At 51.0% G+C, this 12414-nt stretch overlaps 1 long non-coding RNA gene across 1 annotated transcript; it reads left to right on the top strand.

The window, feature by feature from the left end:
- The first annotated feature begins 4830 nt into the window (after nt 1-4830).
- On the top strand, nt 4831-7826 carry LOC128116255 (uncharacterized). Its single transcript, XR_008220422.1, has 3 exons — nt 4831-5066; nt 6184-6261; nt 6508-7826. It is a non-coding gene; the product is annotated as an uncharacterized LOC128116255 (long non-coding RNA).
- Nucleotides 7827-12414: the final 4588 nt, after the last annotated feature.

Below are 12414 nucleotides of genomic sequence, written 5' to 3'. Positions count from 1 at the left end.
CACCTTATGGGCCATAGGCAAGCTGTGCCACTAAGGAAGACCTTGGGTACTTTTGCCCAGGGAGGAAAGAAAGGGTAGGAACAATTGAAAACTCAAGAGGCAAGAATGGAGTCAGTCTGCCTCCATGAAACCTGATGAGGGGTGAGACACTGACCATGGCAGAACACGTTAGAAAGGAACCAGATGGGGTTGCTGAGATTTGGAGTGGGGGCTAGGGCAGGTGGTAGCCAGTATTGCCCGGAAGATGAGGGGTACTGGGTGGTCCTCAGTAAAGAGGGGCTTTTCCACCGAGAAGGACCAACACAGGTGAACACAGGGACGAGGATCCATGAGTTCAAGGCAGCAGTAGCTTCTGGGGCTGTCAGTGGTGGCAAGGGTTACCAAGGGCCCTCACATTGTTCTCACCAAGGACTTCAAGTGTCCTGATCTTAGCCCAGTGCATCCCTCTGAGGAGGATGGCTCAGGGAACACACCGGGACCCCCACAGGGAGCCAAGAGGCAGCAGGGCTCTGCAAAGTGCCTTCCTATCATCTTTCTTTGCAGTTTCCTCTGCCGGGAAGCAGGAGAGCCAGGAAGCTGGAGAGGGAGAGGGAGAGGGAGGGGGAGGGGGAGGGGAAGAGAGAGAGAGAGAGAGAGAGAGAGAGAGAGAGAGAGAGAGAGAGAGAGAGAGACTAGAAATCAGGAGGGAGGCCTGGGATTATAAAGGAGGCAGATGGGTTGGGGGAGGAGCAGGAAGCCTGTGACATCACCACACAGCTGTAAAAGTGATGTAAAGTAACCCAGGAGCTTGCAGGGCCACCGTGGAAAGAAGAGAGGAAGAAAGACCCCGGGGGGCAAGCTCTTCCCAGGAGAAGGCTGCTGCTGATATTAGAGGTGGGCGGCCCCCACTTTATATTTGGAGGAAGCCGGCAGCCACTGCTTCCGTCCAGCTTCTCCCAGCCCACTAGGCAGGGGAAGATCACTGTCCCTGTGGGAGTGGGCTGAATGGCATGCCACCCAAAGGTGTGTCTGGTGATGGCTCCTGGTAGGCGGGCTCTTCTTTGAAGAGACAGGTGGATCTCACCATGACATCTCCCTGAAACCCAGTGGTAGGTGTCCTTTTACAAAGAGAGCCGAGGTAAGGTGTAGTGAAGCAGAGGCAGCTAGAACAAGGAAGGATCGACCTATCACCTTCAGAGGGGCTCCCAGGATGCTTTGTTCTCAAACCTGGCTCTGGAATGGCTTAAGCCAAACCCACTTTGTAGCGAATTTCTCTGGGAATGAATACGCCAGGACTCTGTTCCCGGGTCATCAGCTGCGAGTGAGTGACAGAAACAGAATCTCCTGGATGCTTCAGCTTCCTCTGCAGAGCTGTAGAGAGGTCACGAGGAGCTCGGAGGGCAGGGGCAGGGCAGGGACAGGAGCGGGCAGCGCCAGAGGAAGCTGCATGCAGACCTGCCGACCTCAGGGGAAGCAATCTCAGAGAAAGTGCCGCCTGTGGTCAGCGGTCTGCAGGCAAGGAGGAAGTGGCAGCTGCCCGGCCCTGGGCTGTGCCTCTTCCTCCACTGTTCCCAACAAGAGTGAATTCACTACAGCTGAAGCCTCGGTAGCCCACAGTCCTACTCCCTTCTACATATACACACAGAGCCCTCCGGAAGGCCTGCACCTCGGTGTATAGTTTTCCTTAAAGGTAATCCATCACCTGGTAGTGTGAGCATTGGTCCCACAATTTCAGGGTCTCTCCTTGCAGACCCCAGGTCTTCAAGGTCCTCTGTCCATACTGAGCCAGGGGCGCTGAAGCTTCCCTAAACTTCCTCTCATCTGACCACCCAAGCCAGTTCTTGCAGCCATCTGCAAACCGTACTGATGGAACGGACCACATTCCTGCCATGGGACACACTTCCTGCTTTCAAGTCACTTAGCCTCAGGGACAGGGAAAGATATTAGGGGCACAGAAAGACGCGAAGCAATTAAATTGGTTCAGGCACATTAGGTCGGCTGCAGCAGATGGACAGAGAGGAAGAAATGCAGAGCGGGTGGCATCTCCCAGGATAAGTCTCTCTGCCTCAGCAAGCTATGACCTGGGTGGCCACAAGTAGTTCACCCTCTGATCACAGGGACAGTGTCCGGGAAAGATTAGGGCAGAGCAGACCCTCTGAGCACTCCAGGTGACTTGACTTACCTGGCCTGCAGGAAATGAAAAGGAAAGAGAGAGGAACACGCCTGCACTAGGTAGATACGAGATGGGCAGGGAGAGGAGACAGTTTGAGGGCCTTCGGGAGGCAGTCCATCTTTGGCAGAGCACGAGGCTGGGTGCCTGAAGGAGCAGACAGTTACTACCTTGTGTTGGAAGCCAGAAGTCTACACGGTCAGAGGCTCCCTGGCAGGAGGACTATTCTTCTAGTCTCTGTCCCAGGGGCCTCTTGGAGCTGCATCCTCCCATGTCTGCCTCTCTGTCGCCTCTGCTCTGTGGTATCCATATGTCTCCTTCTCTTCTTGTGAAAACACTAATCTTTTGAGGTTGGGAGAAGCTGGTATCATTGAGACCCTATTTCCAAGCAAGTGCTGGCAATCGCTGGCAGTGAGTCTTTTGAAGGGCATGATTCACCTCACGTTGGGGGGGAGAACAGATGGGAATCTGCTGCTGATTGGAGGGTGGGAAGCAGAGGAGTCTCCGGTTCCAAGGCAGTTCTGAAACAGGCATGCGGGACCTGATGGTCCTAGCCAGCAACTATGGCTTCCTAGAGCTCCTGGCGAGGAAGGGAAAATTGGAAGAAAGCCTAGGCCAGCCTGCTGCAGCACTCACTACACTACAGGCCTTGGGGGCATGGAGCAGGAAGAGCTGAAGCCTTCTAAGCAGGCAGGGCAGACCCCCAGAGAAGTGTCTTCAGAACTAAGAACGCCCACTACGGCCTGGAATAGCAGGCTTGTAATCTTAGCTACCTGGGAGGCTGAGGCAGAAGGATGGCAAGTTTGAGGTCAATCTGGGAAGCTCGCTAGGACCTTATCTCAAAATAGAATGTAGGTTTCAAATGTAGACAGACGAGGGCTTGTTGAGTCTCTGTAAGACCCTAGGTTCAAAGCGACAACGATTTAAAAAAATGCAAGGGTAAGAAAGAAGGAGAAATGTCAAGGGCAGTCTGTGAAGACTGACAGCTCCCAGTCTGGCCAGCCCAGTCTTTCCTGAGCTCATGGCCGGCCACTACTCATCACTTGGACCACTCCTCCAGTGCTACCTAGCCTTGCTACGCTGGCTCCAGTCTCCAGATGACTCCTCCTATCCTGGTCCACGGCCTCTTCTAACCACATTCTCTCTTAAATCTGCTGCTTGTGAAACCCACGGCACTCTGCGCCTACCCTCATTCCCAGTGCCCCCTAAATCCCAGTGCCCACGGACTCGGGCAGCCGATGAAAGCAACCGATCCTCCCCAGCCAGTCTATCCTACTCAGTCTCTGCATGAGGTCCCCACAGCCCACCCGTGACCCTGGCTTTACCCCAGCACTGGCTTCTCAGTTCTGGAAACCTGCCCCACCTACCTTTGGTACCCTTAGCTGGCTCCCACTAGACTCTCTTTAGCTCCATCCATCTTAGGACCTGTTTGTTTTGTGCGTTGGCTGACCCCACCCCCACCCCGACCCGGAGAGGATGGCATGGCTGTGTTCTCATCCATTCTACCCAAGAGCCAAACAGAGACCCGGCAGCCTGCATCTTAGGAGAGGCCCTGAGTAGCCCCTGCACCTGGGTCCAGGCTAAAGGCTGTAAGACAGTTGTGTGGGATACGAGAGGTGGGAACAGGGAGCTGTTGACACTTTGGGAGGAAAACCACAGCTGCTGTCTGCATATCCTGGCTGACTCTACTCCAAACAGCCTTGCTCCATCTCCTGTTATGGGCTGGTCCCTGCTCATGGCAGAACTCCTTAGGAGTACCAGGAACAGTACCCAGCTAGGATGACTGATAGGAGTTCACACCTACTCCAGTAGCACTCTGCTTCTCTTCACACGGCTTAACTGTATCTGTTAGTTTTGTTGCAAAAACTAAATGAGAAAGCCGGACAGGGGCGGCACACGCCTTTAATCCCAGCACTCGGGAGGCAGAGCCAGGCGGATCTCTGTGAGTTTGAGGCCAGCCTGGGCTACAGAGAGAGATCCAGGACAGGCTTTAAAACTACACAGAGAAACCTTATCTCGAAAAACCAAACAACAACAACAACAACAACAACAACAACAACAAGACTAAATGAGATAGTACATGTGAATGTGCCTAACACAGTTCCTAGCAGATATGATATGTATCTAAGGGAAACTACTGTCCTTGGAAGAAAAGGCAAACTTGTGGGAACCTATGCACCCGGGGTTTAGTTTATGGAGCCTTTCACTAACCTATGCACATACACAGGTTTTTTTTTTGCCTATGTGGAAAACAGGCTTCTAAGATGACCTAAGAACTGGAATCATGGATGCACAGATTGAGCCACTGGTTGTCTGAAGGGCTCCCCCTTTGCACAGATCTAAACCCCTTGTTGCTGTGCTCGTTCACTCCAACCTAGGGCCCTCTTTGGTTCCCTTGACTCATTGTCTCCATTATATCAGGGCAGAAAAATGTACAGTGGGGAGGGAGTTCATGTTCACCATTGTTTATCCTCATGGCACTTAAATGTCACCCCTGCTACGTATGAAAGCCCGGCTGAGATGAGTGCTTAGAACAGGCAACATTTGGAGGAGTGGCCTCCCAGATGGTCTGCCACTCTGGGCTGGCAACTTCCAGTCTGGCTTCCTTTGCTGTTGTCACGGGAGTTGCTGTTGCCATGGTATTTCTGTGTGCAAGAGAGACGATCATGCATCTTGTCAGCTTCTGGGACTCTCATCCAGAGAGCTTCAGAGTAGGGTAATGGGCAGACTGTCTGCAGATACAGTAGAGGAGGCTGCAGAGTGTGGGAGAAGGCCCTTCTGGGCTCCCATATCTTGTACGGAAGAGACTGGAGAAGAATGAGAAATGCCTAGACCACCTCCAAACCAGAAGCGAGGAGGTGTAGTGCAAATTTGGGACAGGACAGTTGCAAAGCATGGTGAGGCCTCAGCAGTACAGGTCAGTGAAACAGAAGTCTGGGCCTCGATGCTTGCAACACCAACCGGCTAGTTCCCCATGCAAATGTCCAGATGATGTGTTTTGTTTTTTTTTTTTTTTTTTAAAGATTTATTTATTTATTATGTATACAGTGTTCTGCCTACATGCATGCTTGCAGGCCAGAAGAGGGCGCCAAATCTCATTTCAGATGGTTGTGAGCCACCATGTGGTTGCTGGGAATTGAACTCAGGACCTCTGGAAGAACAGCCAGTGCTCTCAACCTCTGAGCCATCTCTCCAGCCCCCAGATGATGTGTTTTGTTTATTGTTTTTTGGTTCTCAGATAAGGTTTTGATTTGTAGCCCAGGCTGGCCTTAAACTTACATCAGTCCTTCTCAATCTCATAGGTGCTAGGATTAAAGGAGTGAGCCACCATGCTTAGCTCTAGATAACATGTGTGTATATGTGTGTATGTGTGTGTGTGTGTACACACACAAGTGTATAAAGGTTGGTACAGATATGAGTGCACGTGTGTGCACATATATATGCATGCATGTGTGGAGGCCAAAGAAGAACCTCATGTACGGCTCTTCAAATGCTGTCCACTTTGTTTTTAGACACAAACTCACTCACTGGTCTGGATAGCAAGTTCTTGGCCAGGTGTGGTAGTTTGAGAAAAAATAACCCCCAAAGGGAGTGGCACTATCAGGAAGTGTGCCTTTGTTGGAGTAGGTATAGCCTTGTTGGAGGAAGTGTATCATTGTGGGAGTGGGCTTTGAGGTCTCATATATGTTCAAGCCATTCCCCGTGACTCAGACCACTTCCTGTCACCTGCAAGGGAATAAGGTAGAGGGTGATAGAATGGGACACAATGTTCTCTGGCCTCCATGTGTGATACCCATACATAACCATTCACATATACACCACACACATACACACACACACATCACATCTCTCTCATACACACACACACACACACACACACACACACACACACACACACACACTTTTTTTTTCCGAACAAGTTCGAAACCATCAGTAGATTACACCAGAGCCCTGCGCCCCCATGATCTAGGACTGCTCCCATGGACACACCCTGAAGCTTCTTACTTCTTACTTACACTTACTTCTCTCTCCAGTGTCTCAATCTTACCAAGACGACAATCGACAATCGTGGTTAACCATCACAACTTCCCAGAAACTGACGAAAGGAAACAGTGAGTTCAAACCACCCCACGTAAGGGTGGGATAGGTGTAGAGGAGGAAGCCGAGAGGAGAGGGATGGAAGAAGTGGGGAGAAGGTTGCTCTTTGTGACGCCTCTGGCTGTGCAGACCCTGCAGGCAGAGCTGGGGGCAGCCTGTGCCTCCCTCGGTGCTTGGTGGGGACTGCAAACTGCCTCCCGGCAGTCTCTTGGTAGAACTTCCTTGTGTGGTCATCTGCCTGTCTCGTCCTGTTGTTATAGCCTCTAAGCTTTTCTCCTCTTGACGACCATCAGAGCAGCAGAAGACAGCACCTGGGAAAACAACATTGGTGGCTCTCTTTGCTCCCACCCCTCCCACTCAAAGCATGCTGCCCATCTCCCTTCAGCAGCAGGATGTGACCTGGCAGAAGACAGCCTTGCCCTGGGCTTGGGGAGCAGCAGAGGAGCCCAACCCTGGAGTTCTCTCCTTAAATACAAGCAGAAATCTTGGCTGGAGAGCCTCCCTTGTTCCACTTATGCCGTCCTCTGTCTGTAAATTAAACCCAACAAGACCCCAGTGAACCCTAACTATGACACCTGATGGGCAAAAGGGAGGGCGACCTCTTTATAAACCTCTGATTGTACCCTGGTTTGCCGCCTCCACTCAGTGCTGGTGCCTAGACGGCTCGTCGTGGGGGTGGCTGTTTGATCTGTGGGAAAAGCATCAACTCCATAGTCAGGGTTTTCAGCAATGAAAGACAAGCGCTTATAGCCTTGATTCAGCTCGAATGTGTCAGTCTCTTCCCTGTCTTGTAGTTCATCGTCTCCATTTGTCTGAAGTCACAGTGATAGTCTTACTGGGTACAGGTTCTATGGCAAATGCTGGGAAGAGTTTAAGTGATGGGAAAGTGCCAGTGTTTGGACAACTTCATCACTACGGCCTCTTGGGGCACCACAACAAGGGCACGTTTTAAGAACTGTGTCACAGGAGGAAGGGCGGGGGATGGTTCAGTTGGTAAAGGGCTCGCTTCGCAAGCAGGAGGACCTGAGTTTGATAACTGGCACCCATGTAAAAAGCCAGGTGCAGCAGTGTGCATGTGTAATCCCAGTACTTCAGGGGAGAAGCTGGGAGGATGCTGGGGGATGCTGGGGCTCACTGGCCAGCCCTTCTGTCAGAATCCATGGGCTCCAGGTCCATGGAGAAACCCTGTCTCAATACATAAGGTGGAGCACAGTTGAGATTGAGGAAGACACTTAACATCAACCTATAGCATCCCCTTGTACAAACACACATGTACACACACACAAAACATGTATGCATACACTTATAGCCAGGTGTGGTGGTGAACCCTTGTAATCCTGGTGCCATGAGAGAGGGACAGAAGGATCCCTAGGATTTGCTGGCCAGCCAGCCCATCCTAATCTGCAAACTCCAGGTGGCAGTGAGACACTGTCTAAAAAAATAAAAATAAGCCGGGCGGTGGTGGCGCACGCCTTTAATCCCAGCACTCGGGAGGCAGAGCCAGGCGGATCTCTGTGAGTTCGAGGCCAGCCTGGGCTACCAAGTGAGTCCCAGGAAAGGCGCAAAGCTACACAGAGAAACCCTGTCTCGAAAAAACCAAAAAAAAAAAAAAAAATAAAAAAAAAAAAAATAAATAAAAATAAAACAAGGAGCCCGGCGTAGAGGCACACCTCTCTAACCCCAGCACGCAGGGGCAGAGGCAGGCAGATCTCTGAGTTTGAGGCTGGCCTGGTCTACAGAGTGAGTTCCAGGACAGTCATAGCTACATAGTGAGACTCTGTCTCAAACACAAACAAACAAATGAAATAAAATAAGGTGGAAGGTTATTTTGAGAAACCACATCCAAGGTTGAGTTCTGACTACTACACACATGTACACCCAGATGCATACAAACAAAGATGACAGCTTTATCTCCAAGCTCATGTCCACCCTGTAAAAAACAAAACAAAACAAAACAAAAAACCAAAACAAAACAAAAAAAACCCAGCAAGGCACACAGCTACCATCAGCAAAGAGACTTTGGAGATGCAAGTGTGTCTGCCTGGGCTCATTGCTGCCCTGCACAAAACAAGAGGACAAATTCTGGGTGTGGGGGAACCCTTTAGTTTCAGCTAACCTATGCATTAAAGTAATTGTCCTCTGACCTATGAAGCTCAGAGCCATAAAGCCACTTACTTGCCTGGGTAACATGGCCAACAAAGGCATGAACCCAAACTGGGAAGGGAACTTGAGGGATTCCAGAGCCCTTATACTTTATGCACTAGGAATTTGGACAACAAAACCACGAACCACACACATATCAACACACTAAGGCTATATGTGTGTCACGGCTAGGAGTTGAAACGCTCTTGCAGGCTTGTGTGTTTAAGGCTTGGTTGCCAGTAGGACAGTTTTCAGATCACGGGTCTCTGACCTCACTGGTGGATTGTAGTTCAAGACAAGAGCCCTCAGCCTCCTGCTGCCATGCCTTTGCTCGGCCATCATGGATGTTAGCCCTCTGGAACCATAAGCTCAAATAAACTTGGTTCTGTAAGTTGTCTTGACCCAGGTGTTTTATTACAGCAATAGAAAAGGAACTAATCCAAAGGTTGTGTCTTATAGTGGCAATGGCAGCTTCTTTTTCTTCCTCCTCATCCTCCTCTTTCTCCTTTTCCTCTTCCTCCTCACTCTGTCTGTCTCCCTCTCTGTCTCTATCTGTGTCTCTGTCTCGTTCTCTCCCCGTCTCTCTCTGTGTGCATCTTTCTCTCCTTTCCCTCCTCCCTGACTGCCATGCAGTGAGCACCTTACTTCTCCACTATGATGCTTTTGCTTCGTCACAGCCCTGAGTGACAGGCCTGAGTGACCTGAGTGACAGAGATCAGAAACCTCCAAAACCATGAGCCGAAAGATGTCTTTCTCCTTGACGCTGACCTTCCCAGGTAGTTTGTCACGGTGATGATGAGCAACTGACCGAAGCAGACACAGCACTCACAAGCCTGTCCTTCACAGGGTGCAGCCCCAGAGAACAGGCCAGCACCTGCTGTCGATCTCCAGTCCTTCCAACCCCTCTCCCACACCCGTCACTCACCACAAACGTGACACTGAGTTCATAAACGGGTTGGTGAAAGTCCCTGGTTTTTCCCAATCTCTCATGGACCTTTGTCCTGGATGGCTCTTGTGCGACTCCCCCAAGCATCCCTACTTCTTTTCTCTCTTCCCTTTTACTCGTTCATGCAGCTGTGAGACCTTAAAGAACCCACCTGGGCATAGAATCCGCCTTGAAGAATGAAGAGGAGAGAACAAGGGATCAGGTTAGAATTCTTCATGTGCCAAGGGGGAAGGCAGCTGGGATTACTTGAATAATTTTGGCCTTATAGTTACATATATATTTTTATATCTGAATGTATGCTACAGTGTAATTCACTGTGAAAACTTTCTGGGCAGTTTCTGTTACTGTCTTGAAGCCATGATAGATGCTGTCCAGGGATGAAGTACTTCACATTTAGCACCATGGCCCTGATAAATGCATGAATATGAACTGAATATCTAGTCTGGATGGCTGGCTCCTTCACAGTGTTCTGGTTTTGTTCAGAGTCCTTCCATAACTCCTTATATCACCCATAAGCTCTCACTATTACAAGGCTGTATTTTTACCTTCTGCCGGTATATTGGTTTGATTTGTGAATACTGGGGATTGAACCTGAGGACTTGCACACGCCAGGCAAATGCTCTACCACTGTGCTCTATTTCCAGACTCTATTTTTGCTTCCCTACATTGCTTTCTAGTGTCCGAACTGACCTACGTAATCTACAGTTCTGTGTAAGTGATATACACATATCTGTAGCAAGCTCTGTTCCTGCTCCATGTTGCCACCAATACTATTGAATGCATGCATTAGTGAACTGGTTTGTTCTGAAGTTGTGGAAGTGATCCACAGAAGGTCAGTTGGAGAGATCCAGCTTGACTTTCTAGAGGGCACAGAGGCAGGGATCCTGGAAGCAGCTGGCTGTGCTGCACCCAGTGGGTCCCTGCATAGAGTTCTACCAGCCCATTACGTGGGGGAAGCTGAGCTGTCTGGGCCACTGAGCTGTTCAGCCTTGGTGGTGCCAGGGCAGTGTCACAGCCCTCACGAGTCACAGGGATGAGAGAGCCACAGAGGGTCGGGGAGGCTGGTGGGAGTCACGGGATGGAACTGCCTGAGAGAAAGGAGCTGGGAGGTGAGTTGGGGCTGGCCCTCTCATGTCTACTTCCTGCCCTTGCTCCAGGCCTTGTCTCTCTTTAGAACCCTGTGTTTATTGGTTCCGAGGACCAGGGCATAGCACATACAACCAGGAATGTCATAGGACAGAGCCTCAGGGCCTGGTTATCCATGGCTTCTAGCCCCCATGGGCAACAGAACTCATGGTGACTCAGAGTCTTTATGACTCCTTCCAGCTCCTCTTCCTCTCTGCTTCTGTTCCTGACTCACAGCTGAGCTCCCCACCCCTCCTGCTGACTCATGGCTTCCTCCAGCTGACTTCTTTATCTCCCTTGTGGCAGCCTGGCTTCTCCTGTCTTGGGGCTGGCTTTCCTTGCATCCTTGTTTTTCAGCTCCAGCCTCTACTACCATCCCCCAGACTCTCTCACTGTCTCCCAGTGCAAATGCCCTGGGTCAGAACAGCCGCCGACCAGCCAGCCACCTAGGCAGCTTCGTAAGAAGAGTCAGGCCTTTGGCTGCCATTAGCCCACAGGCTGGTGTCCCAGCATGAGCTGCCTCCCGACTTGACCCTTATCAGCTGGGGCTTCAGGGAGCACCAAGGCCATCATGCCGGAGGACCACCTAAGACAGCGCGCCTCAGAAGGAAAGAGCGAGCATGCAGACAACATGATGGGCGTGTCTGGCAATGCCCTCCATCTGCCCAGTGCTACACAGGTGGTACCCTGGCCTGCCTGTGTTCCTGGTATACTCTGCCATCTCCACTCAGGTGCCACCGTCTTGGGAGGGTCCTCTCAGAGCCACAAATGCCACTTCTCCCTTCTTAGAGCCGCTAACTCCCTTTGTTTCACTTGCCCGAGAGCCTCTGACAACATTTTTGCCTTACAGGTCTTTGTGGAGTAGACAGAGTAATTTAGGTCCATAACCCATGGACCCTTTACGTGACCCTTTTGTAGCAAGAGGGATGTCGCTGGAACGGTTTGCTGTAGAACACTGCCTGCAGGCAAAACAGCCATTATTACCAGCTTAGAAAAGCCGCGGTTGCTTTAAACAAGTTGGGGTCTATTGATGGTCCCTTCCGGAAGGGAGTGGGAGGGTCCTTCGACCCTCACCTGAAAGTCTAGCCACTCTCCACCTCTTGGGCCCCTCTCCCTGCTCTACACAATCCTGCTCCGGCCACACTGTGCCCTCAAGAGATGAAAAGTTGCTGAAGGAGGGACACGCCGTCTGTGTAGCTCTGGGGAAGTAGTCACTTATGCTAGGGTGAAACATTCCAGTGATGCAGCTGTTAGTTGAATATGCTCCTGTAAGTAAGCTCAATAGACCCAGCGGCTCATCAGGGATGTATCCAGACACATGGGGACCTAGATCAGAGTGGGGGTATCTGTGATGCCAGGTACAGCTGCAGAGAGCCACTGCTGTGCCCCACCCTAAACACTATAAGGTATTAGGTCACTCTCTGTCAAGGCCCAGGATAGGGGAGAGTAAGAACAAGGCTGGAGCCGGGTGCATGCCTTTAATCCCAGCACTTGGGAGGCAGAGACAGGCGGATCTCTGTGAGTTCGAGGCCAGCGTGGTCTACAGAGTGAGTTCCAGGACAAGCTCCAAAGCTACACAGAGAAACCCTGTCTCCAAAAAAAAAAAAAAAAGCAAGGCTAGATACAGCCCAAGGACCCTGGAGGTAGGGAGACTGGAGTGGTGGGGAGATGGGAGGTGGTAGTCAGGGACCCATGTAGAGTTGAGAGTCTGAATTTCTAGCATGTGCAGTCACACAGACTGGAAGATAAAAGCATGAACAATTTCAAGATAGGGCCTGGGGAACTTGCAGTCACTGTCATGATTCCCATTTCTGCTTCTAAGCCCAAGGCCTTCTTTAGATGCCCAGGTCACATGCCTCAGAAGTCAAACCCATCAGTTTTCCCCGATGCAGACTGACCAGCTGCTGTCCACTTCCTGAAGCTCTGCCCTGCCTGTCCCCCAGGGTGGCAGTTA

The sequence above is a fragment of the Peromyscus californicus genome, unplaced genomic scaffold, assembly GCF_007827085.1.
Source record: "Peromyscus californicus insignis strain IS unplaced genomic scaffold, ASM782708v3 Scaffold_20__1_contigs__length_68692818, whole genome shotgun sequence".
Taxonomy (NCBI): domain Eukaryota; kingdom Metazoa; phylum Chordata; class Mammalia; order Rodentia; family Cricetidae; genus Peromyscus; species Peromyscus californicus.
Note: the sequence above shows the minus strand (reverse complement) of the source record. Positions and strands in the feature narration are given on the sequence as shown.